Source organism: Apteryx rowi, unplaced genomic scaffold (genome assembly GCF_003343035.1).
Source record: "Apteryx rowi isolate R43461 unplaced genomic scaffold, aptRow1 scaffold_122, whole genome shotgun sequence".
Classification (NCBI taxonomy): Eukaryota; Metazoa; Chordata; class Aves; order Apterygiformes; family Apterygidae; genus Apteryx; species Apteryx rowi.
In genome coordinates, this window is record NW_020447442.1 from 1,698,982 (window position 1) to 1,725,444 (window position 26,463).

At 41.9% G+C, this 26,463-nt stretch overlaps 1 protein-coding gene across 1 annotated transcript in view; it reads left to right on the plus strand.

The window, feature by feature from the left end:
• The first annotated feature begins 2,765 nt into the window (after positions 1-2,765).
• The window catches only part of TSPAN18 (tetraspanin 18), a 58,657-nt gene continuing 34,959 nt past the window's right edge, over positions 2,766-26,463 (plus strand). Inside the window, exon 1 of the mRNA XM_026091866.1 lies at positions 2,766-2,808. The gene's annotated coding sequence lies outside the window, so the exon portion shown is untranslated. The remainder of the gene's footprint in view (positions 2,809-26,463) is intronic.

A 26,463-nucleotide genomic window follows, 5' to 3' on the forward strand; every position in this document is an offset into this window, starting at 1 on the left:
AGACAAAATATAATATTAGTGACCCTAAATATATTAGAGCTCTCCGCTTCTGATTAGAGTGGTACATCAGCTGAAATAGTAACAGGGAATGGATGCATTTTGCTTACAAGGGCAGCACTCTTCTGTAATGGAAAAGGAAAATTGGTACTAAAAATGCCATTGAATCAAAATTTTGATGACTCATGGCAATTTGTGCACCTGCCTGTGTTACCTTCCATCTCATGGTTTCAGAGCACTTTACAAATCTGAATAAATTAATCTCCTGCCCACCCCTCATCCCCCACCCAAAGACTGGGAATTTCTGTCCAGTACTGCACCTCTGAAGGGCTATGACTGAGTTCAATGGGTTAGATTTCTATTAGGCAGCAGACACTTCTATCTGTGCAAAAGTATGGACATGTGTGTTTTCTACATGCAAGCCTTTGCACCTCCCAAATGCTTGCCCTTCCCCTTTAAAGAAACCAGAATGTGTCCGGTATGCATGTGTTTGAAACATGCTGTATTGGGTAGAGCAGAGAAGAAGCTTGCAAACCAACACAGGCAGCAGGAGAAGCTCAGCTGAAAATGTGTGAATCCACTGGGGACACAGGCAAGGAGAACCTCTGCTTGAGTACGTGTTTGGAGGGCTCCTGTTCTGCTCACTAGACGACACTGCTCCTCCAGTGCATGTAAAGTGAATGTTGCAGGGTGCTACTAGGCTGTGTGTGTGTCAGACTGGATTCAGTATACAGTGCCCCTGTGTCAGACTGAGCCCCTTTCTTTCCCTGGGGATGTGTGAAATAGCACTTCTCTGGACGAGAGCAGGGAGCTGCTGGCAGGGGGCTAACGCCAGCATACGTGCCAGCGATTTCCTCTCATGTGGCCTTCTGTGACACTAGCACTGCCCAGCCTGTTAGCGGTGGTGTATTCTGCTGGATAGCCAAGTAAACACTAGACCAGCTTCGTATGACTGGCTCCTCCAGAAAGCAGGGAAGGGAAGGGAGGCTTGAGGTGTTTGGTTGCTGCCCTGCCTTGGTGTCTTACAGGACTGCTGGATGGAGTTGCTGAAAGACCCTTGTCCCCCAGCTTTTCTTTTTGACCCTGGAGGAGTTAATTCAGCTCTGTGATGCAGAGAAGGGAGTGATACTCCAGATATGCATGTGGACAGTTGGCTTTGGATTCAGGATGCTGGAGGGGCTGGGCATGGGGGAGGTTTTCAGTTATTTATTTTTAAAAAGAGAGAAAAGAAGCAAGGTAAACTGGGAAGGATAGGAGAGAAGCAATGCTATGAAATAATTTGTGTGGCGCCAGCTTCATATCTGAATTGGAGCTGTCAGAGGGAATGAGATCCAGACTCGGTGCTGCTCTCTGGAGAGGAGCAGTTACGGAGATATTGTTCTGTTAAGTGCTGGCTCCTCCTCTCTCTGCCCAGGGTCTGGCTGACTTCTGCAAGGGAGGAACTGACCAGATCTGCCATGATCCATCTTCCCTTCCCACTGGCCTTTCCTGCCTTTCTCCAGGCTCTGATTTATGTTCTTTTGCTTGCTCACTGCTTTCACCACGTGAGCTTCTCCCTTCTGCTCCCTGCCTATTTCAGTATCTTTATCCCACCTTTACCTGCCCCTCAGCTCCATCACCTTGCCCTGTTTTCCATCCTCAGCCTTTTTGGCTCCCTTCACTCAGCATACAGACGTGCTGCAACATCTACACAGTAACGAACACGTGTGCATATTTGCTGCATACAATACAGGATATGTGTACATATATGTTTTAAATATTTAACTACCTCTGTTTTTTTATCCACTTCTCCATCCTTTTCTGGTCTAGAACTTACCTTTGAGGGACTCAGAATCTCCTTCTAGTGTTCCTTTCCTCTCCTGTTTTTCCTCAGGACTCTTTTCTTAAAGTCTTTTTCTTTCTGTTCTGTAGCTAGTGCCTAAGTGACTCATTTACTTAGGGGGTTCACCTTTCTTTTCCTGTACGGTCTCCCTCCCTCCTTTTGGACTGTTCGACGCCTGACACTGACAATTCAAGTTGTACTGTGGCTAGAAAGGAACTCTTTATCAGTCCTCCAAAGCTCCCACTATGTTTTTGGTCTTCTCCCACCCCATTTTCCCAGAGGACAGCAGGCCTCGGCAATCCCAGTTTTGCAGTCTGACGTATTTTGCACCAAATTGTGCCTCTTCCTTACTATGTATTGAAAATCCGGTCCTTTCTGTTTCAATGCCTCTACCCGGGATTGAAACCTTTTCCTTTCTGGGTACCCCAACCTGCTGGGGAGTCAGGGAACCCTTGTCCACAGATTTACTAGCCTAATAATGCTCTGCCACGTGCATGGAGGTTGCTATACAGCTAGAGCGGTAGGAGAAGATGCAGAGCAACTCTGTTGCTCCTCTGTTGTTCTTCTAGAAATCTTCCTGTTCCTCCTTCTGCCTTCTGGTCAAGTTGCTTTTCTGGCCAGTCTAAATAGACTGGAAAGTGAAGAGGAAGATTTTGCCTTCAGTCCAGGCCTGGCTAGAGTCTTCAGGGCTTCTGCCAGCTACTTCCCCAACCTCATTCAGGTGTGCAAGAAACAGCTGGTCTTCACCTGTGCAAGCAGAAGTGACTAAAGCCAGGTCACAAGCTTCTCAGGCCCAGTGTTCAGGTATGCATATTTGCATGTTTTGTCTTATGTATTTGTCTTTGTCGTTTCTGACAGGTTGACCAGACAGGACCACTGTGTCAGGGACCAGAACCAAGGATCCTGACTGATGCACATTTAGTACATCCTGACTTCTAGAGAAGAGCAAGTATTTCTCTGAAGACCTGTCCCCTCAAAGTGGCACAGAGGTAAGGCAGACAGCACAGCTAATGCTCCAGACTGCTGATGCTGGGCTATGGCCTTGCTATGTCTTGCTGCAGACTGCTCACACGGTTGAGTCAAATATAGGCAAATAGTGTGGGAGGGTATGATGAAAAAGGAAAATGTTACATATAAGATATTAGTAAAGAAATACTTAGACATTCTGAAATAATTTCATTTTGAAAATTATCTTAATTTTGAGAGAAAGCTTATTAAGAAAAGGAAGAAAGAAGTATATATGGGGGAAAGGAGTGAAAGAAAACATTCAGGTTTTGATTGGACAAGATCTTTCAGGTCAACCAAAAGTGAACAAAAACAAACAGAAAAGCCTTGTAGCTCTAATTGCAATGACTCATGGAAACCAGATCTAGAAAAGATGAGGCCCTTAGTCCAAACCCTTAATCCCCTACTAGTATGTGACATTGTTCCCTGCAGTGTGTACCAGTCCTGTTTTAAATGATGGGATTTTCCGTCATCCCCTTGGGATACTGTTCCACAGCCTAATAGAATTAATCTGCTTGCTTCTCTTTCAACCCCTGACCACTGCAGATGCAATTAGTAGTAGGCGACGGGCGGATTCTGTTTCCTATGCTGTATTATGAAAGCTTAGGGCTGTGTTGTGTTAAACCAGACATCAGTTGCAAGCTTGTATGCATGAGTGTAACTTATCTGTCAGTGCTCATTACAGCCCCATAAATGTCTCTGAACTACAGGTTCTCAGACTCGCAGGAGCTTTTTTGCAATCTTAATTCAGGATCTGATAAGGCACAGAATAATGTATTTGAATGCCTGTGAGAAAGATAGTATGATTGAAAACTAAAGCAGAATGCAAAGTCATATGCTGCTTTTGCCAGAGACTCTCTTGAGGCAATTTGGTTCTCTGTTTCAGGAATATTCCCTGGCCTCATTTTTGGCTTCTCTCATCGACAAGCTGGTGGGAACTGTATGAAATAATAGTTTTTCGCTCATACATATCGTGTGGCTGGAGGTACCACTGCACCTCTCCATCTGTGGATTTCAGGACTTTTAGATGAATGGTTTGGGCTTCTGCTGATATTTACTGAGAGGCTCTAGTCAAATAAGTAGATGAATGTAAAGTCAAACAGGAGCTGGAAAATCATAGCTGGTCTTATTTGGTCTGTGTCTCCACATCTGTCCTGACCTCTGTCCTCTATCCTTGCTGACCAGTGAAACAGTCTTCCCTGGTGCTGGGTCCAGTCTAGTTCTTGCTCATCCAGCAGAGAAAGGGGCTCTGAGTATTGCCTTCTGGAAATTTTTCATTGCCTCATTATGTCAGTCCTAGCAGACTGATGGTTAGTATTTATTTTCAGTTTCCTATTCCTAGTTCTTGCACCTTCTCCTCTTCTCCAGCTGTGCAGGAAAAGTAAATGACAGAGCTGAATTTCCTTCTGAGACATTTCACCCATATTGCTTCATAAATCTGGGGAAGTTTTAGTAGTGAGAGCTGTCATTCAGTTTCTAAAGCACATGGGTGGAGTTAGGACCTGTTTAAACGTGGAGGCTATTGTAACAGCTGATTTTACAAACTCTGATTCTACTAACTAACACTTGAATTGATCCATTTCCAAAAACGAGTTAAAAAACCCCATCCTAATACAAGAAGCTATTGCAAAACAATTGCTGTTGGGTGTCTGGATGAAGCTGCAGAATGAGGCAGGGGCAGGCTGGGCCTGAACAACTCCTCAAGTGCCACCTTCCACATAGGCTGTGAAGTTTGCAAATAAATCCCTGACTCTAATGTGCCATAGCTCTTCTGGAGTATTTCCTCAAATAGAAAGCCTAAATATGAACTTAGCCACTAGTTCTGTGATTCATTATCAAGGTAAGTTAATTAAGCCCATTAAAATTTGTCTAGATTGCCTGTTTTATCAGATGAGTATTTCCTAACCCCTGAAGATCAAGTTGCAAAGCTTTGATGTGTTAGATGAATCCAGTGCTAATTTACCCATTATTTTTAATCAGCTGAAATTCTTTTCCAGCTTGCTGCTTTGCTGGTTCACATGGGTTTTTAGCATACTTTAAAGGATGTGGAAGTGGTGACTGAAGCAAGGGGTAATGATCTGTAGAGCTTAGATCATCTGCAGCTTGTGTTCCCCTTCCTTGCTTTGCCTGGCAGGCTTTATTCCAGTGTCAGTGTCAGTAAACCCAAGGCAGAAAGGTATGGTTTCTCCTGCACTCTTCCCTTTTTCTTTCCCCTGAAAGTTCATCTTGCTGCTGACTACTTAAAAGCAGTGCACTGGCTGGGGTGCTGTGAAATAAAAGGCATGCTTTAAATACAGATGCTGGTGATAGTCCTTTCAAAAGCTGCATTTCTCAAGCTGGGAGCTATTGACCCCTTTCAGTGCAGTCACAAAGAAAACCAAGAGGAAATGGAGGGTGAGGGCCAGCAGGGAATATATATACATAATTTTTTTTCCCCCAAGTCGTGGTCTTACTCCACCCCCTGCCAGGCTGGCTATTGTTTGAGACTCCACACGGGATACCAGTTGCCATATAAGGAAAATGGCATTGTGCTACATTCTTTCTAAAAATTGATTTTCTACAGTTGCCTTTTTTCTTGCTGAAAGTTGTTCTGGTTTTGTGTGAGATCTGGACATGAGGAAAGCAGCAGCCTCCAAAATGCGTGTGTACAGTCTTGGTCTGCTCAAAAGATTTCACTTTGGCTATTTATCATAGTTCAGGTGATTAGGCTAAGCAGCGGCAGCAGCAAGTGAGGTTCGGCTATTATGCTAGGAGCAAAGGATGTTGCTGTGAATTTTCCTGCATCTTGTGCTCAGTAATAATCCTCCTTACCTTTTGATTTTTCTTGCTTAAGAATATGATCAGGCAATGGGACAGAGGTGTGTAGTGCCCCTCTGCACCCCTCTTCATTCACAATCTACATTTATTATTAAGTTGGTGTTTCCAGTCCTGATGCAAGTGTACCTGGACTCTTAAAGCTCCATCCTGCCTTTTGCTCCTAGCATGTTCCCCCCAGAACTGGCCCTATTTCGGAACTTCAAATTGAGAGGTCTCTTTCCACCAGTATTTCTATGATTTGTGGTCCAGAGCTGGGACAAAAAAAAAGTGCAGCTGAACTGCTGCTTCCTTGCCTCCCCTTTGCTTGAAAACACAGTTTATGAAATGCGCAAATTCTTGTTGCAGGTTATTAGCTGGGGACGTGGGGCTGCGGAGACGGGCACCTCTGACTCCCAAGCTGTGCTTTGCTCATTTCCACGGATGTGCTGCGGCACTGGCCTGCACCAGTTTGGGCCACCCAAACTGGACTTCCTCTGCTCTGCCTAATGACAGAGTCCACTGCCGGGGACTACCATAGTCCAGTTCTCCCCAAAGGCAGCTAAAGCATTTGAGCACACAGGTAGAATCATTATGTGCAGCACTATTTTAGAGGCTAAGGCTTGTCTTGTCTACGAAGAACAAATCTGAAAGGGGTTTTGGGTGTTTCCGCAGTTAGCAGGGGTGGATCAGAACATGCCTGGTCTTGGAAAGACGACCTGAAAACATCTCTGAGGTTTGGTTTTTGTTTCCTGGGGGCAGGACTCACTTGTTAATGAACAAAAACTCCCCACTCTGAGGAAACAAGTCCTAACTCCAAACAAAGCCACTTAGTGGCTTGTGCAAAATGACCATCAGAGCAACATCAGCATAAATAAGGCTGAACCCCCTGACTCTGGGAAGCAGAAGCTGAGCTTGAAGTGGGAAAAGTACTGTATAGGTCTAGGAGCTGGGAACACAGCCAGTTCTTGGAGAGGAGTGTGCATGTATGCATGTGTGTGCAGAAAAGTTGGGGATGCTTCCCCTTTTAATTGGGATGCAGACTTTAACACTGCTCCCTATGCTTGCCACCACTTCTGACTTCCTGTGATGCCCTCCCAATTGGTTCTCCCTATAAAAATCTGTTCAGGTACTGATATGTTGCAGACTTCTTAAAAAAAACAGACAAAAAATGCTGCCCTCTTAGAAATAGCAGCAGCAAAGTTTGGGGGTTCATACATGGCAATCATGTTGCGATACTCAGTCTGTGTTATGCTGAGGTATGATTACAGCAGTGGAAAAGGAGGAAAATACTTTCTATTAACACTTTTTTGCAGAAAATGAATTGTTTGATATTATTAAGAACTGTGTATATTTTTGGAAATGATTTTTTTTCCTTTTTTAAATGTGGAATAACTGAGCAGCCTTTAAAGAAACTGCAATTTTGTGAAAATGGAGTAAGGACTTTTTAAAAGATTCGGTGTTTTTTATAAAAGCCTGGAAATTGAGGCTGCATTGGCCAGAGGAAGCAGATGATGATTACACTGAGGGAGTTCTAATTTTCTTTAATTTCTCTTTAGACTATGAATTGAATTGTTTGGGGAAGCAGCACTACTCTCATATCTCTGCAAAATAAGTCGTCAAAAGAATCTTCCCTTATGATAAATTGTGCTTTTACTAAGGCTACAATTGTGGAAACTTCTGAGCTTTACTAAGATGCTTGATATGGATATGGCAGTGGCATGTCCTCATCTAGTTTTTTCTATACAAAGGATAAGTTTGATGCCTCCCAAATACTGTCTACTGTGGTTTCAAAATGAGACATCCCTCATAGCGAATGGTGTGGAACCATGCTCCTTGTGCTCCCTTCTCACATTGAGAATGAAATGGCTAATGATTTTTGGCACTTAAATGATTGTCATTGGACGTTTGCGTTAGCATCCATTGAGATAAATGGGGCACTTCTCACTCGAGAGCTGTTGTTTCAAGCTCTCTGCAGACTCTCAGGCCTCCTGTTTTGGTTACAGTCCACTTGCATTTATAAGGCTCTCTTTATGCGTTTATAAGGCTCTTTCAGCCAAAGATGGTACGTTTATTGTGTGCACTTTTATAAGTGAAAGATGAGCCTGAAGGGTGGGAGTTGGGTCAGCAACATGCCCGCATGGCGCACAGTGTGTGTTACCACAGGTTCAAATCCTGCTCCGAGTGTTCCCTATGATGGGCAGCAGGAATATGTGGGCTCCTGCCACTGGGGGGTCCAAATCAGGAGCTCTGCTGGGCTAGCAGGGAGGCTGAAGCTACTAATTTCTTCCAACTGTCTGCCCTTGCCATGCTACTGTTGAAGGTGGTATGAGCTAATTCATCTGGCCCTAAGTGGCTACTGAAGAGGTGAGGCCGGTTTGTTTCTACTGTCTCTTCCAGATCCAGAGGTGACACAAACAGCTGGAAAACTCAAAACATCTCCAGCTGCCTGCTGCAGCTTGATCTGCCAGAGACAGACGTAACTTCTGAGAGATGTTGCCCTAGAGACTTGGAGTCAGGGCTTCTGGCGTTACCAGCAGTGCATGCATGGATTGTTTTGGCTGTGCATGTTTGCTTGTGGAGCTGGGGGCTGTGTGACATGTCACTGACAATGAAGAAGGAGGAAATAAATTGTCACTAGAAATATATCTCCATCAGTTACTATCACTTAGTTTCAGAGTTAGAGTGGCAATTTAAGGGAAGATGGGGTTTACCCAATGTGACAGTGCAAGAAAAGCAAAGCTGCCTTTCATCACTGTGCTGAATCCTGGGGGAGAACTGCTGAGACAGTGTCACTCAGAACAGTAATAAACGCTTTGCATTTCTTATTTTGAGATCTACAGAAGTGAATTTGTGAATTTTGAAAAACATTGAGTAAAGTTGGGCACTTAGTTTAACAGCTGTTAGAAATTATTCCCTTACTGCAGAGATTTCTCAGGAAGCAGATATGTAAGAAGGGTATATGCGTGTGTATTTGAAGCTTTTTTTCTTGGACTTATAAATAAGAGCTGAGATCAGTAAAAAGTGATAGCTATTAAAATCAGTAATGAGGATAATATTATGCTATAAGTAGCGAAGTGGAACTTGGGAGTTTTGCATTCAGTTGCTAGCTCTGTTTCCAGCTTGCATTCTGACAGTGGGAAGTAGCTTAATTTCTCTCTGCCTTTATTTCCCATCTGTAAAAGAGCAGTAATAGAGCTGTTAAGTTTTCTGTTGCAGAGAACAGCCATAGAAGCATTATATTTGGTGCAAAAACTGGCTTTGTGAAACTTTGCATTTGTTCTCTCCTGAAGATGAAAACGTTTTGATTCTTGAGAGTTTATCTTCTTCATTTCTTTTTCTGTTTTTTCTTCTTTTTGTGAGAAAGTAGGAATTGGAAAGGGAAATAAAAACAGAGAGAGAGGTAATCCAGAAATTGCCTCTCCCCACAAGAAAAACTCCTCATCAAAACATGTCTTTACATCTTACATTAAAAAATTGAAAAACAGTTGATTTTTCAACTTGCAGAATATGAAGAGATTATTATTACTCCAGAATGCCCTGACCTGTTGTAAAGCAGAGGTTTCTTGCTTGCATTGCTGTGTCTATTTAGTGCAAACTCTTGAGAGCTCTTCTGCAAAAGGAGCCTAAAGATAGGTCAGCCACTGGACAGAACTGTGCATAGTAAAGATAATGATAATCTAATGGCTGTTTCGTCCTTTGTAAAATGACTCATTCTCCAGCTAGCTTCTAATGGATGTGAGCTGCATCCTTGGCACACATTACGTTTGTTGACAGTACTGGCAGATAAGAAACCAGGACCTGAACAGCCCTGGACACATGCTGGACGTTCAGGGTTGTTCTCCTTGCTAGCATGTGGCAGCAGCTGTAAGGTGGAGATGACATGCAGGCACTTTGTGGCTGGGTGACATGGGATATAATGGTAGTGCTCTGCCTGTGTTTTAGCTTCAGTGCCCAGCATATGGAGGTGTTCAGCTGAACAGAGAAGTGTCTGCAGCTGTCACTTTTCTAAAAAAGCAGAACACAGCACATTTATAAGTGGACCAACCCCCCAGTAGCATGCACAAAAATAAATTAATTCTGAAGAAGTATGTTTATGCATGCTCCTTTTTTAATTATTTACAGGGGGATATTTTCAAATCCCCCAACCCAAGCTCTCACCAGGTGCTAATCTTCAGACTGGCTGTAGCACTGGTTTGAAAGTCTGAAGTAAATAAAAGCTTTAACAGGCCCTCTCCTTCCCTGCTGTTTGGCATGAGCCAACCACCGAGCATGGAAGGGTAGGAGGAAGCCTTTTCTTGGGAACTGGCTGTTTGATAATTGCCATCTTGAACTGTTTCAGGCACCTTTCCCTGGCCACTGTTGATGACAGGATATTAGAGTTTATAGCTACCTGACCCCACTCATTTTCCCATGTTCTGCTGCAGTGGTGATTGTGAGGCTAGGTAATGTGCATTCCTGCTTACCGTCAAGGTGAGTCTGGCTGATGCTAGGGACAGACAGACACACACACGTTGCTATACAGTTGACATGTTTGTCAGGGCAGAATCTGTCACTAACTCCTCAGATTGACCTATACCACCTATAACCTTTGTGGCTGGAAAGTACATCCAAGAATACATTTCTAAGAGGCTAAAAATAATATCCTCAGTTTTAAAACTGTTCACAAAAACATGAAATCTCCCATAAATGTATACCCAACAAGAAGAAAAGGAATCAGTTTATTCTTTTTCCCATGCTTAAGTGTTCAGCTTTCAGAACAGAGCTGTAGTTTATCACAAGTTATTGGCCTGTTTAGTTGAGTTGGCTTAGTGTACGGATTATGTTACTGGAAAGTGGGATCACTTGCCAGAACTGCCTTTGCTTTTCCATTTCCCTTTCCATCTCCCAATTTTGTGTGTTATCTGGTAGCTGCAGTGAAGGCCAAACTATAACTGAATTGATTAGAACCAGGAGTTGGCATTCTACTATTCTGTCTCCTTTTGCCAAAAGTATACAAAATAAAGACTATACATTCACACTATTTACATGAGTAAAATCTGTGGTGAGTTAAAATACCTGGAGATGAGTAAATCAAAGCTCTGATTCCCGTAGTGATTTGGTATGTCCATATTATCTCTGGATAACATGCAGTATATTCAATATGTCTCCATCCCAGGAAGGGGAATAAGTGATGACGACTTTTAAAAAGGAGTAATGAAATGCTCCATAATTTCTTTCTTTTCTCTTCTTTTCGTCTTTTTTTTTTTTTTTTTGCTGTAGTCAGAAATGACTCATTTGGAAAACTTCAAACTAGACAGATATAAGTATAAACTAGAATTCAGATGTTTAGAACTAGCAATATAAATCCCTATTGTACCTAACAGTCCTGAGCATTAGGTGTACAAACTTGAAAGCACTGCCTTAGTCTTCTGCTTGAAATCTTAGTCTTTTACTATGTGTTTTTTCTGTTGGTCAGGAATAGTGGTAATTAATTGAAATTGCAGCAACCTGATGTTTCTTCTCCTCTGAAGAGAAGATCAGCTGTGTGTATCAAATCTGGGAATCACTCCTCTGTACTACATCATTTTTACAAAAGAGATAAATTACACAACTTTTTTTCCAAAAGCTTTATGGAGACCATAAATCTTTATGAAAACAAGTTGAAATGAAGCAAATAGTTTCAGTCAAAAAAGGGTTGTATGTATATTTTTAAACATCAAAACATTTAATTCTAGATTTTTCTAAGCAGCATATTTTTGTTTTAGAAATGCTGAAGGAGCTCCTTTAAACATTTAAAAAATAAAATCACATTCTCCTTTTAAAATATGAGCCAACATTTTTATAAAAGAGGGTTTTTTATTTTAAAAACTCTGCAAATATAGTAGATGTTTTATTTCAGGTTGAAAAAGCCTTTTGGGAGTTGATGTGAAGAAATATCTTTCATATTGTTTTGTTTCGGCAAAAAAAAAACCTTCCAATTCAACCGAAGCAATTCTTCCCCTCTGTTTTTTGGTTTAGTCATCCAAACTACAAAATCTGTTAATCATCTTGGTATGCTCTTCTGGATGATACAGAGAGAGAGTAATTTTACTTGTTTTTTTGCTAGTAAAACATTTGTTGTGACTCCTTGCTGGAAGAGTTTGGCACTTGTGTGGCAGGAGAATGACCCTAGCGTTTTAGTTGTCTTACTGATATGAGGTGCTTTTATTACTCCTGGTTGCCAGTAAATCCATTTCCTGTAGCCTTTCTTGTTTCTGCTTTTCCAGTCAGTTTTATTGAGTTACAGAGTACTCTGTTTCAAGTCAAGGAATAAAGCATGAGTACTCATGGTTATGATTAAATGTCATCTTTGCAAATTTTTCATTTCTTTTAACGTGTCCCAGTGAATGCAGCTGAGGATTAAAATGACTGCCCTCAACACCAGCAGCAGGCTGTGTTTGAGACATCTGAAGGATATTGTTTATATTTTGCCTCTCTTGCCTGTATCCCTCGTATGGTGCCTTCCCCAGTGAACAAATCTCTCCTCCCCATCCCAAGTTGATGCTATTACTGAGGAATGTTGGACAGATACCATTGTACACATACTGGAGGTGCCCCCGGTTTGGGTTTTGAGCTTGATTTAAAAGGGAGGAGATGCAGGAAGGGAATGTTGTTTTTAGTGGGGATCCAGGCCTTAGTGCTTTACAGGACTGTTTCAAATATGCTCATCAGGCAGGGAGGTCTGTGGGTGCAAGGGGGGGCCGGGTGAGCTTTTCAAATGTTTCCATGCGCTGCTGAAGGCTGCTGTGCCAGGCACGTTCTTCATTAATGCTTCTGGGAAAGGCATTCTGGGAATAATCAATCAGTCTCTCTGGGTTTCTTCTCTGAGCTGCTCTGTCTTGTTCTTTTCAGTGCTGCTCATTTTGTTTTTAATTTGTGATCAAGGGATCGATTTGCACTGACTAGCACCAGGCAGAAGAGTTTGATCTTGCAAAGGGCTAAGCCGTCTGATCCTGCTTCTCTAAAGCATTTAAACAGGTATTTAAAGCTGTAGATCCTGAAGAAGCCAGTGGCATTTGGGCTTTGTTGAAGTGTGCTCAGAATGTCCCAATGGTTTCCTCGATCTAGATAAAGTTGTCCCCTGGTATCTCTGCAGCCAGCTCTGCTCTGGAGCCCTCCTTGCCTCAGACAGGACCTCCCCACCTTAGCTGTGAGGGGTGCTGTGTCACTGAGCGGCCGCCTTCCCCACCTTTGTTCTGTCCTCTCTCTTTCCTCTGCCTCCAGGGTCTTTGATGCAGCTCAGCTCTGCTCACCTTCGCTGAGGTGATGGTGCAAAGGGCCCTTTGCAAAAAAGGCAGGGGAGGGAAAAGCTGTAAAGAAGACTTATGAAGAAGTGACTCAAGACAGTCTATGTATGTGTAGGAATTTGGAGGGGGAAAGCTCATTTGGTGTAAAAGCTAGAGAGATTTGCCTTCCCTCCCAGTGAGTCAGTGGGCCAACTTAAGCAAACTGTTGTAAAGCTGGTGCAGGTGAATGGGGAGGGGACACCGTATTGCAAAGGATCTGGCCTCCTGGCACTAGAGCCTCTGCTTCAGAGCAGTAATGGGAATTGTATACTATGAATCAATCATCTTGAGGACACATGCATAGCATGCACTTTGGCCAGTCCCTTCTGATATTCTGTATTATTGCTCACAAAGGAGCAAAGGAGGACTGTACTTACTTTTCCCCAGAGTTCAACTCAAGGTGACGCTGTATTCCAGGGACGTAGTTCCTTACCTCTCTTAATGAGTAACTTTATACTGTGCTGTCTCCTACAATAACAGCTGCTGCTACTAGAAGGAAAAGAAGCTTTTTGACAAGTCAGTGAGGCTGTATAAATTGTTAAGAGAGGAGGCAAGGCTCGGACAGAGAACTAAGATTAGTGCAAGAGCCATGAGAATTCCCAGGCTCCAAAGAGTGCTCCTGATTTTGGCATTTCATGTACCCCTGTGTAGTATTTGTTTAACATTTTCAGTCATGATGAATGAAAGCAAAAATCCCAAGTGGATTGTATATCAGTACTGGGATGACTAGAAAGGTTTTTAGACTGTATGTTATGTTTGCTGGATGGGGTTATATCGTGAATGATGTCTATGGCTAAGATTCTCAAATGCTGGTGTAGCATTGAGTAAGTCAGGAAAGGACTGTTGTGCCATCTTTTATCATACTGGACATAGAGTTTCTTTGAATTATGTCTGGTTTGAATCGGAGCATCTTAATGGAGCAGTTTGTCATAGATGTCTTTCCTCTGTTCATGATCATTCTTCCCTGTATATTTGCAATTATATAATGTCCATATGGCAGCTTTAACAATTATTTGGGAAACAGATGAATGCTACAAAAGCTATATGAATATACTTCCAGTTTTCTTTCAAATAACTCCATCCTCTGCAGTTTGGTGATTTGAATGCCAGTGGCCTGTAGATCATCTGTTAAGGGAACTGAAGATGTTCAGGGACAAGGTTTGTGTGTGTTTTAGCTCTTGTCTGTGACTTCCTTACTGCCTGGTGTTCTTTGGTCTTTCCTCAAATACTGTACCTCTGTCACAGGAAGACCATCCAAATCTCTGTCAGCATCAGCAGTATAGGGAAAGAAAGTGGGATGGGGAGAGCAGCATCCAGAGGAAACCTGCCCAAAACACCATGGTTGAAATCTTGTTGTCACGGAAGTTAATGGAAATACTCCCATTGACCTCACTGGCATTAGAATTTTAACCCACATACTCATGAAGACGTTTTTCCCTTTGTAAATATGAGGATTGATAGATTGTTTGTTCTCAACTGACTTTTTCTCCCCTAGACTGTCTTTGAAAGCTGGCGATGTGTGTGCACGTTCATTGTCTCATCTGTTAATCGTGACATTGGTAGGCTTTGCCTGGCCAAAACCCAGGGCCGGGAACTGAAACTGTTTCCAAGGTGGCAAGTAAACTTAGAAAATTCCTGAAGTAGAAGGAGGTGAACCTAAATGAGAACTTAAGCATCACTGAGAAATAAAAAAGCCAGACACATTATGTTTTGATGACTGTCCTTAACATCTCCCCAGTGAGCAGTGCTGGGAAAGCAGGTAGCCCCAGGAAGACCTGAGAAGGTGCTTTCTTTTTCAGAAGACAGTTAGAGACCTTGCTTTATTCTCTGCCTTTATTCTTTAAAATTGAAAATGATGCTTCTCTCCTGTGCTCTGTAAAATCTGTGGGGTTACCTGCCCCAGCTAGTCCTGATGTGAATTGAAGCGGTTTGCAGAGCCTTCAGCACTGCCCGTTGCCTGGATACAGGGCAGCCTTGCTTCTCCAGCCACTCATATATGTATGCGAAAGCTGGGAGGCTGCAGGGGAGTGAGAGGTGGTGGAATTAAGCCCCATGCACCTGCAGGCAGGAGCATTAAGTCCACCTGATGCAGCTTGTAGGCTAAGAGTTTCCTTTTACTTTGCTATCATTATTATTATTTATCATTATTATTGATAGGAGAAAAGTGCAACCCAGCTGCTCAGTGCAGAGATCTGAGGGTTCCCGCAGGGTGAAGCGCTTCATGCCACTTAGAAAACCAGCCTTTGTGCTATCTCTTGAATAAGCATTTTATTTCAGAGCTTGTTCTGAGCCTCCTGCTGTTGCCTGCCACTACAACTGCTGACAAGCAGCCTTCCTGGCAATATGGCACCAGAGACTGTGAGCTTGCTTTGTGCTAGCTGAGTTTGTGGGAGAACAATATGAAGAAGACAGTGGCTGTTGAATATTTAAAATAGTGTTTCCTCTTAAACATGAAAGTGCTCTTTGCACTCCATAGACATTACTGCTCAGTGACAGCAATTGGCCAATTCATGCATTATTCCTGTGTTCAGACAGGACTATGCCAACTGCATTGCAAGAAGGATTCCTCTCTCTTTGGCTGAGTACATGCAAAGCTGATGATTAACAGGATCCCCTGCCATATAGCATGTATGTAAATGTCTATGAACTTTAATAATTGGGATCGGATCAGTGAAAAATTATTTTAAGCTTAGTTACCTTAAATGGGGCTAGTTCATATTGTAACGTAAGTGTTTTTACTGCGTATGTCTGTAGAACGCTGTGCTTCAAACAGCACTTGGGAACTGTGACAATGAGCATTATTAAAGTAATGAAAATTAATCTTTATATTGTGATGGCATGCGAGATCTCTAATAGTGAATTGGTGTTCCTTTATGCTAAGCACTGTAAATTTGTGTGACAGAAGTACTATATGATCTAAGAGCATGCCTGTAGGCGAAGTTAGATACAAAAATGCTTTGGACTGGTGCGGGTTTTTTGTCATTGAGGTTGTTTCTTCCTCTTCTTTTCCTTTCTTCATAAATAAATTTGTTAGGTATTTCATCAGTTCATCTGTTCAGGTAAAACAAATGCACCCTAATTAAGGGCATCAGTAAAATGTTAAGATTTTAATCAGATTTTAGTATTAATATCCCTCTGACCCATAAGAATAAGCAGCTTACACTGTAGAAGTTGTCCTGTTTACAAGCACACCTTTTTCTTGTCCTTGAATTTTTTTTGCTGATATAGAAACTTGGCAAAAGACTGCATAATTTCTCAAATGAATAAATGGATGAGAAGTGTTAGTCTTCATTCTGGTTTCTGCTGAAATGAAGAGTGGAGTAGCATTTTTGGGAACTGTGTTAGAAGGAACTCTTAAAATCCATTGACCAGAATGAGGATGAAATTCTTATCTCCAGTGTGAGGGCAAGGCTGGACTGAACAGCTGCTTTATTGAGAAAACAAGGAATTATCACTACTAAACTACTACTTTACTGGAAAAAAAAAAAAGCTCACAATACAGAAGTGGATAAATAGTGATGAAACTGCAACAAATTCTGTTTGAAAAACTGCCTGAAAGAGTTTAAAACCAGCATTAGCTAGTCCACACAAGCATGATTCCTCTTCTAGCCAACTTACGGTAATAAGTGGTACGATAGTACATGTGTAATATCATGTAATAGCACATGTGTAATATTGAAACACCAAGTTAAAAAAAAATGACCCTGATTTCAAGTTTTGTTTCAAAGAAATGGGTTAGTTTGGGGGGGGGGGGTGTTTGTTTGTTTGTTTTACCGCACTTAAAAAAGGTAGATACAAAGTTGCAAGAAGCTTGAAGTCTTGTCTTGGATTTGTATTTAGTGAGTCCACGGGTACAGTATTCACTTGAATTTATCAGTGTGTATTGAGCTCAAATCTTTTGGGGACTGAATAGGAAACATAAGCAAAAAGGGAGCCCCCAAAGAGGCATGATTATTTTTGTAAGGTTAAATAATTAATGTCCTTTTCTTTATTCAGCACTACCCAAAATCAAAACTGAAAGTAATGAAAGGGAAATGATACAAGATTAGTAGTCTTTTAACTGCTGTCTTTCCCTCCAACTGTGGGGCATCAAAGTTGTATAAGCCTTCATCCCCTATGACTGTGCTGAAAATGCTCTCTTATCCTTCGGAGTGATGTGGAAGGAATGGGATGTTACAGCTGTGCTTGGGCATGGCCTCAGAGCATTTTGCTGGTCTTTCATGACATTGCAGGATCTTCTTTTACCCATGACTGATTTTTTTTGTTGTTGTTCTGTTGAGAAAATTTACCTGAAAAACAGAAGGTCTTGGCTTCCATCAGAGTGATTTCTGTAGTGATGATGAATTAATGTAGTGTAGACATCATATACATGTAATTGGAGTTGGCTACTTCTTCATTAAAAGACAGTGCATCAGCCTATCTGACTGAAAACACCCTCGAATCTCCAATTAGAGGAAAGCAATTAGGAACTGAGTGCTAAGTTTAGATTTAACTGTACTTTACAGGAATGCTTGTTTTAAAGAAGAGACTAAACAAGGACTCTTGGCTTTGAGAATCACCAGGAAAAAGCCTCTTTATATATTTTGGTCATGCAGCAACCAGCTCCAGAGATGAGTTGCTGCAAGTGACACAGCTGGCTTATTCCCCACTGCAGCTTTGAGAATGTTTGCAAGTTGAAGTATCTGTTATAGTTAGAATAATTATAACTGGATTTTATTTTATTTTAGAGGGAGAAAGAAAATAAATACTTTTTTGTGGCTTCTGAATGTAGATAACTTCTGTGGTTGCTTTGGTTTTCACCAGTGACAGCCTGGGCTGCTCCATGTCATTTACACTTGCCCTGAAAACTGGGCTAAGGCGGGTCAGTGGAAGGAGTAACCCTTTGCGGCACTCCAGCATTTATTCCAGGCAATGGGCAGTGCTGGAGGCTCTGCAGGGAAACAGCAGGAGAACAGCATCACAACAGTGCTTTGCCAGGAGCAGCCGAGTAGGCCTGATGAGGCAAAAAGTTATATTGTTGTCGTGGTGTGAATTTCTGAGAGGGTAGGGTTAAGAGCCATGCTCCTTATAGAAGTTTTCTGCTGTTTCTGGTATATCAGTCAGTCTGCAGCTGTTTCTGGTTCTGCCTCTTAAAAATACAGATGTCTCAGTGCATTTTAACTGGAGGGTATCTCCCAACATCCAGTTGGCATGCTCTGTGGAAGCTGCTAAGATATGTTGGGTTTTGAAATTTTGCGGAGGTTCTCATCTTTTCTGGTATAGCTCAAAAATCTAGACCCTTCAATAGTTTAATGTAAAAAGTAATAATAAAAGAAAAAAGACATAGGTCTATATCACTACAAGATCCCTTCTCCTAGGACCACCTTAGTTTGGCCTCGTGAAGTTCTTGACTCAATAGCCTAGTGATTAGGGTACTTGTCTGGATCCAGGGAAATGTAAATGCAATTCCTTGGCGAGAACTGGGTAGATCAGGAACATCAGCCTGAATCTTTTGTATCCCAGGATAATTCCCCATCTGCTACACCTTTGTCTAGTTAAAACATTTTCTCTTGCTTTGATCAGAAATTCCACGCTGGACTGACAAAAATGTCAAAATTCTGTTTTCAAGCCTTAAAAAGGTGGGGGAGAAAAAGCAACAACAACTCTCTGCTGAAAGAAATTCTCAGCTGGCAGATTCAGGCTTCATCTGGAAGATGCAAGAAACTCTCTGGAAGCCTGTGATATTCCATCGTGCAAAATTATAGGAAATAGATGAGAAATCTTCCCAAGCTCACTACCACTAGAAATGCTGTCCAGATAGTTGCGTTTGTAAAAGGTCAGAGTTTTATTTTCAAAGCATGGTATCAGAACCCAGTCATCTGTTTGTATTTCAGTAGTTCTCTAGCTAAGCATAGGATATCGCTGTGCAAAATCACACTTGCAAGATCTTTGTACTGGAAGGCAGTCTGTTGTGAGTTAGACTGAAAAGAAAGGCTGTACAGGTGAATTGAGCAGCAGAACTACAATAAGAGGAAGAAATTTGAAAGAGTTACAAAATAGCCCTTGGAACCCACGTTCTCAGCTTCCAGCTGAGCTACCTTATCATAGTGTGCGGTTACAGCCTTTTTCTAATGTTCCTGTCTGTGCTGAGGAAAAAGAAAAAAAGCTGGTGAAAGCAGTTTCCTTTGGCTAAGATCCATCTCTTTATGCCATCCATGTTGCCAATATATGTTTGTGTTTTGCACAGTCTGGGAGAAAATTAACTGGATATCCAGCATAAACATAGAACATGCTTGCTGGGTTGACTGAAAATGAAGAGAAGGTGAACTATCTTCTTACAAATGACTGCTCACTTTACTTGGCTGATCCCCTCCTGCTCCCTGTTTTAATATCCTTGTCAGCCTGTTGGCAAGAGGCTGAAGCAGCACAAGCCATCCAGTTAAAATACAGAGTAGCCAGAAGTTTCAATCAACTCCGATTTCCTTGGACACTTACTGGACATTCGTTCCAATTCCTATAAAAATGTCTGGGCAACTCGTTGCTTAGCATTTCACCTCATTCTGTAGCTGCCACTTTACAATGTTGTTATTTTAAAATGTAATTTTACAAGTGTGACTTTTACTGACTTTATTTTATTTTTCACTGCACATTTTTAAGTGCCAGGAGTATGAGCAGGGTACGGAGGGGACCAATTTTCTAACAGGTAATAGAAAGTTCTAGTCATTTTTGGTTCTGCTGCTGTTTAATAATATTTCCATTGCTACAAGTACTTGTAAAAATAGTGTATGATGAATATGCAAAATGTATTTTAAAATGCTATCCTTTATTTGCAAAGAAATTTTCTCTGTTCAGCCAGATTGACTGTAGCTAAAATATGTGCTGATCTTATATCTCCAGGAAACAATATTCAATTTTCCTCTTCCAAGAAAAGCTTCTTGGATATAGAATCATACCTCTGGCAAACCAAACCTGACCAAGTAAAGGGAAGGGATATTTTCCTATAGACACTTGTCTTTCACAAAGTTGTGAGGTTCCAGAATTCAGCAATGGGGTGGGTGCATCAAAGCAAGATGTGGCTGTATCTTCAGTGGAGCCTGGATGGAGTGTGGAACCAGAAGAGGAGAGGACGTAGTGTGGGGACTAAGTGCCTCAAAAAAGGCAATGCTTGGGTACCCAGAGCAGGGCACATCCAGGGAGCTGAATGTGATCCTTGCCTTTGAGAAAGGAGGCTGTGAAGGAATGGCAAAGGGGTTTGTGCTTTAGAAGCAGGGCTGTGTCTGTCACCATTACAGACAGCCACTGCACCTCAGATCGGTGCCCTCTGTGCTTTCAAACCCTTGCTTTCCTGAACAGTAAAAAACAAAAACCAAAAAAACATAAAATTATGAGGAAACAATGGGGAGGCAAGAATTATTTATTGAAAACTTTGCTCTGAATGGATGTTTAAAGTGCATTAATAAGCCAGCATGCCTAATAAAAAAAACTTCAGGATGATGGAAAATAAATCCCACTGAGTCTTCAGCATCCTGTTTGAGTCACTAATTCCCTAAAGCAGAAAACAAAGCAAGAAAAAAAGTTTGTTTTCACATAGCAAAGCCAAAACGCAGCCAGATAAGATTTAAGATGAGTCCTGGGAGACAAGTGCCTTTAATGTAACTTATGGCCAGTAAAGGTGAGTTGACAAATATACAAATATATTTTTTTCTTCCTTTAGACAAGGCACCTGTTAATTTCAGTGGGACTCATGCCCGCATGCATTTTGTGATTGGAGCTACCCCCAAGCATACGAAGATCAGTGACTGTTAGCATTAGGGCGCAGGGAGGGCTTAGCTGTGTGAGTCACATTTTCCACAAGCACAGCTCCTCTTCTGGCTCTACTAGAGTACACCCACAGGGACTTTGTCCAACTTTTTGCTTTCTGTCTGGGTTACCGCACTGCCTCTCCCCATCGCTCCTGTTCTTCTGCGTTATGCCCCTTCATGAAGTCCCTGGCATAGGCTTCAGCATCATAAGGTTCCTTCAAATAATATCTACAACTCGTGAGGGAAACAGCAGAGTATTTGTCAGGTTCCCCAAGGCTTTATAAATACTTTCTCAACTGAAGGCAGTTTATAAATCTACTTGACTCCAGAATCGCACAAGTTTGATGGAAATTCTCTGCTTGTGATGGGATGAGAGAGCAGAGAGCAAGACTTTGTGCTAGTAAATGACCCCTGGCTGGAAGCACTCTCTTAATGCTTTTAAATGAACTACTGCTGTGGAGCTCAGGGTGGGAGCCAGAATCAAAATAGAAGGTGCATTATTATTACTGTTCTGATTATGCCAGATAATTTTGCTGTTCTCATTTACAGATTTAATGGTTTGTTAATAATGCCTGATTTGGGAATATAGTATAGAGCCTATCAGCTAGGGGTGGCATAATGGCATGAATAAGGCTAATTGAGGTTGTTGCTATAATCCTGTTTGCACTTTGGTTTGTTAATTGAAAATGACTTATCTTAATATATAGATAGAGAAAAAATATTGTTCATCTGTCTTGAAGGAAAAAGGAATGTGTCTTTCTGTGTTGTTTTTATGTCGTTGTGGTAGCTGTATAACAGTAAGTGTAGAGCAGTGAATCAGTGTATCCTGTATCAGGTATTGTGTGTCTGTGTTTATATTACTATAAATAGTAGCATGTGCTGTTACTTATGACTGTATGTGTCTCTAGTTTTAAGACTTAGCACTTAAGTCTGTCTGTGATATGTGCAATTGATTAGAGAGCTTTTAAGGTAGGAAATGGAAATGAGAGACATGCAGGCTGTTGAATGTTTAACCCTGGAGAAGAAACTTGGCATTTCATCTTCCATGAACGTTTGCCCGTAACTACTATTAACATTAATTATGGAGATACTTATGTGAACTCCCTGTTAGCCCTAATTAGAGTTAATGGTAGATATGTGTGGATGTTAACAGGATGAGACAACCAAGCTTCCATTTCCAAGGTTAAATATTCAGTAACTCCCTCTTAGACATCTTCAACATCATAATCATGCACTCAGATTCACACAACAGAAGAACAGTTTCTCCTTCCTTTTTTTTTCAGTTACAGCCCAACTTGCACTATTTGGGGTTAAATTAAAGAGCGAACAAGGATATGGCAGTGACTTCAGTTACCCTTACTAATGTAATTATCATAGCTCTCATCCACTCATATTATACCTCAGAATTAGACTTTATCAGCAAACCACTTGCTGTCCTTTTAATGAATAGTAGTAGGGTCACTTAGGGGAGCTGGAAGGGCTTCTGCTTTGTTCTGAACATTATGATAAACAGCTCAGGACCTGAGCTCATGAGTAGGTCATGTAATATCCAAGGTTTATACAGTTACTAGCACAGTGGTATTATTTGACATTGTAAGAACAGAAAGACCTTCCTCCTGTCTGCACTCATTAGCCAATCTTTGGTATTTTGAAAACCACTGTGAATGAAAATCTGAGGCTGCAGTTTTGCAGGTTGTCTCATTATCTTGCTGTTGTGTATGATGGCCTGAACCTGCCGTTAACCTCTGCTCAGCAGGTCAGTGTCCTAGTGGAAAGTGTTGTTTCAGAACTAACTTGGAGTCTTGCAGCTGTCCCTAGGAGCCCTGAGCCTGCCTCCAGTGGTTTTACACCCTCCTCAGAGAGCTGGGTGCATTTACTTGTGATCCATTTCCTTTATCAAGGACACGCACTGTGACCTCAGGTGGTGAATTGGACAAAAAGTGCCCTTCCCCCCCCCCCTCAGGTGATCTATCAGATAGCTATGGGGCAGCCTGTGGTTCTCTTTGATTGTCTGTTTGTATTATGGCACATATAGCTAGATAAATTGCTGCAGAGCCCCTCTGAGTACTGCTTAGTGACAACAATACTATTATGCAACCTGTAGCTCCTCCATGCTTGTTGGGCATCGCCACAGGAACCATGTCACCCCAGTTTTCCAAATGGGCTGGTTTTCTCTTCTTTCCATGAAGCAATTCCAAGTATAAGAACTGATCTGTGCTTGGCTCATCTCCCAGACATGCCTCTTTCCAGAAACCTCGCAACAGCCCATTGCTGTCTGAGGTGTGCAGCTAATATTGAAAAGTGTGTAGCAGAAGGATGCCAGGCGAAGGGAGTTCTGGGACCTGACAGAGCACTGGACCTTTGGGGCTTGGTGTGAAAGCCAGTCTGCTCACATTTTAACTGGAGAATGAGTTGAGGAAAGGTTGGTAGAGTTTGCTTTAGCCAGTTGCAGTTTATTCTGTTGATGTTTTATTTATTTTTCCAATTGTGTTATTACAAGTGCATATTATGTTTTCTGGTGTTGTTCACAGAATCTGTTGAGCTTTGTAATTAATAGTACTTCCTTTATTTAAAATGTAAAGTAATGCCTTCAGATGCCAGATCTGCTTGGACATTTTTTCCTTTTTCCTTTTTTTTTTTTTTTTTTTTTTTTTTTTTTTTTNACTGTAAAGCTTACAGTGGCTGTATTTAAACTGTTGGGGGAAAAAAGGCTTTTGATGGTATTTTGCTCTGGGGTATGGAATAAGCTGTGATGACTTGAGAGCTCTTGTTGGACATTTTTTAAAGCAGACAAATGCTAAGAAACCTTCTTCTGCACTATGCAGAATTGCTAATTTAGCTCTACTTGCATAGTTAAAGTGGAAGAATTCCCCACCATGGTATGCCTTACTATAGTTTATGGATCAGCATATATTATTCTGGTGTAAATGCATTCAGATCCAATTATAAAAATGCTACATCATCTTCAGAAAGGAAAAAGCCCCAGAATTTTAAAGTTCCTATACGTTTCACTTAAAATGCTCGCTAAACCTTCTGATACAGTAGGAAAGAAACTGATTCTATAAAGGGAGCATAGTCATGGCATATCTTTTTATTTCATCTAGCAAAATGTGGCCTCACTTGGAACAGAAGCTGACTCTGATGAGGCCATGCTCAGATTGTGAGGTTGGGAAAGTGAAACAGTCTGAGGGAAGATATTGTCAGACCCACTGTTGTTAAGCACCCCTTGTCCCAGGTAATTCCCTTGTTTTTATAAGTCACTACAAAACGGAGATCCCCAAGCAAAGCTAATAACCACAGGTGGTAACTTAAAAATGCCTTCATTTATTAAATCCTGCCTTTTCTGTCTTTAATAGAAATAGGGAATGTATGAAGCAAGTGCCTCCCCATCTCACCTATGACTCATATAAAAGTATAATGCTTCTTGAAGCAGATATTCTAAATCTTCAGCCATTCTTCAGCCCTTGCACATTGACGCTCTTGTTAAAATCGGGTTGCTTTGTAGGTTACCTGCTGATCTGATATCCACCACTGTAGTCACTTTTTTCCTGCTAAATGGCTGAATAAAAGCCGACATTAAAAAAAATATCCTGCCCCCAGATGGAAATTATATTTTTTAATCTTTAGGCCAAATAATAGTCCAGTTGAAGGGACCGATTTCAGAATCACTGAACCAATAGGAAAGATTTAAGTAGGGGAAAGTCCATTATTCTGGGTGCTTGGTATAGGCTTAGCAGTATTACACTGATTCTACAGAAATGAATCCCCCAGTCTATACTGATAGATTCGGTTATTATTTGGTCACCTCTGACTTGCCTTCTTTACCACAAGGATATCTTGGCTACTACCCCAAAATGCTTTGGAGTCACTGAACCCATTTGTAATCCTCCAGGAATGGCAAGGGAAGCAGCAGATAAATGTTAGCTGAGAAACCTGAATGGTTTTGCCCTGGGATAATGCAAAGATAATGTATTGCATGAGGAGATGCAATCTCACCAAAAAAATGACTTTGAGGAGCAGATATTTCCAAACAGGATATGTAAAGGGCTTAAATGGGAGCTTTAGCTGAGAGCTTGCTTGGCTTTCACTTTTATTCTTTCATTCATTCTTTTTGACTAAGAGATTTTTTGGATACTTCTGAGCAAAATCAGGTTTGTTAAGTGAGAAATCATATGTAAAAATCGGTTGAAAAAAAAATACGGTGCGGAGTATGTGGTGCAGATAACAATGTCAAGACAGTGCAAAATGCAAAAGAGGTGGGAAGTTAAGAAATAAAAGATGAAATAAAGCCTCTCAATCAAAATTTGAAGCAGTGGAATTGATGAGGAAGAGAGATACCAGCAGGTCCAGCTTGGGAATTGTGGTGGTTTGGTCAGTCAGGGCACAGTGAGCCTATGCTCGTTTCACCAGCTGTAAAACTCTTGGGAAGCCCTGCACATCTCAGTTCTCTCGCCCTTATGGGGCTCAAAAGGCTGAAAGAGGGAAAATTGGCTCTGTTGATTATGTGTGCTCAGCTCCATTGAGTAGAAGCATTCAGGCAGCAAGACTGGCAAAGGACAACCTAGGAGTCAAACGTAAGCAGAGTTTTACAGGGCGGGCCAGGGTCATCACGTGCTTTCTGCTTGACCCATAAGGAGTGTGCAGGCTCAAAAAAGGAGAGTTGCCTATCAAAACAACGGGTCCCTAAGTACATCTGCTCCCCTCATACTTCTCTGTGCGTCTCCTGTACATAGTCTCCTCTCTCATCAGAGAGGAGCTGCACCCATCTCCAGGGCACCTGGGTGCACAGCTTGAAAGGACAGAGGTCAAATAGGGATCCTGAGTGCAAGGAGGCTGATGTCAGAAAACAGGAGCAGAGCAGAAGTATTGGAGGGCTAATTTACGCAAGTGCGACTGATGGCCGGGTTAAAATGCTTCATCCAAAAGATGCAGAAGCAAAGCTGTTTTCCAAGGGCTTGAAATAGACAGTCCCTGACTGTGTGGACTTTTGCTCTGACACTTCTCAGTTTTGCATGTCAGTTAATTGGGGTGCCTGCCTAGGATTCCTAATGCGAGCTGTGCTGATAGGAAAACTTACTCCTTAGCTACTTGGGAGAGAGCACCTGGACACCCTGTGTTTTCCAAAAGCACTCCCCACATCCACCCCTAGATTTTACCAGCAGCTGGGATGCTGATCCTTGATCCCTGATGCCCTGAAGACTCTCATGCCTTTGCTGACCTCCTCGAGGAGCTAGTTCACACTGCTGTCAGTGGGGAGCAGCAGGAAGTGTTGTGGACTGCTGTGGTGATCCCCTTCGCTGCTGTCATGGGATGATGTGTAACAGGTCTGTTACATCTGGTATACACATGGCCCTCCCACAGGGGTCACATGAAGTCACCAGCAGCTGCCTTCCCCTGATCTCACTGAGAAGCTCATGCCTCCCCTCCAGGAGACGCCAGCTCTAAATGGATACATGAGGAGTCCTGAGCCCATCGTTGGCAATGTGGCAAAGGCAGAGTACAAGCCATCTCATCTTTCTCTGGCCAGTCATCTTGAGTTCAGAGGTGTGCATTTGGTATGAAGGACCCCCAGCAGGGGTTTTGTACCTGAAGAGTTTTAACTAATATTGACAGTCACTCAAAAAGCTTGTTTTGATCTAAAAATGACCATATTTTGAATTCGTCTTTCTGGCTTGTTCTTTTTTCCTCTGCTTTCAGTACAGGGAGCCTGGCACTCTTGCAGTACACTGAATTAAATCTCTTGGACTCCATGGGTGGC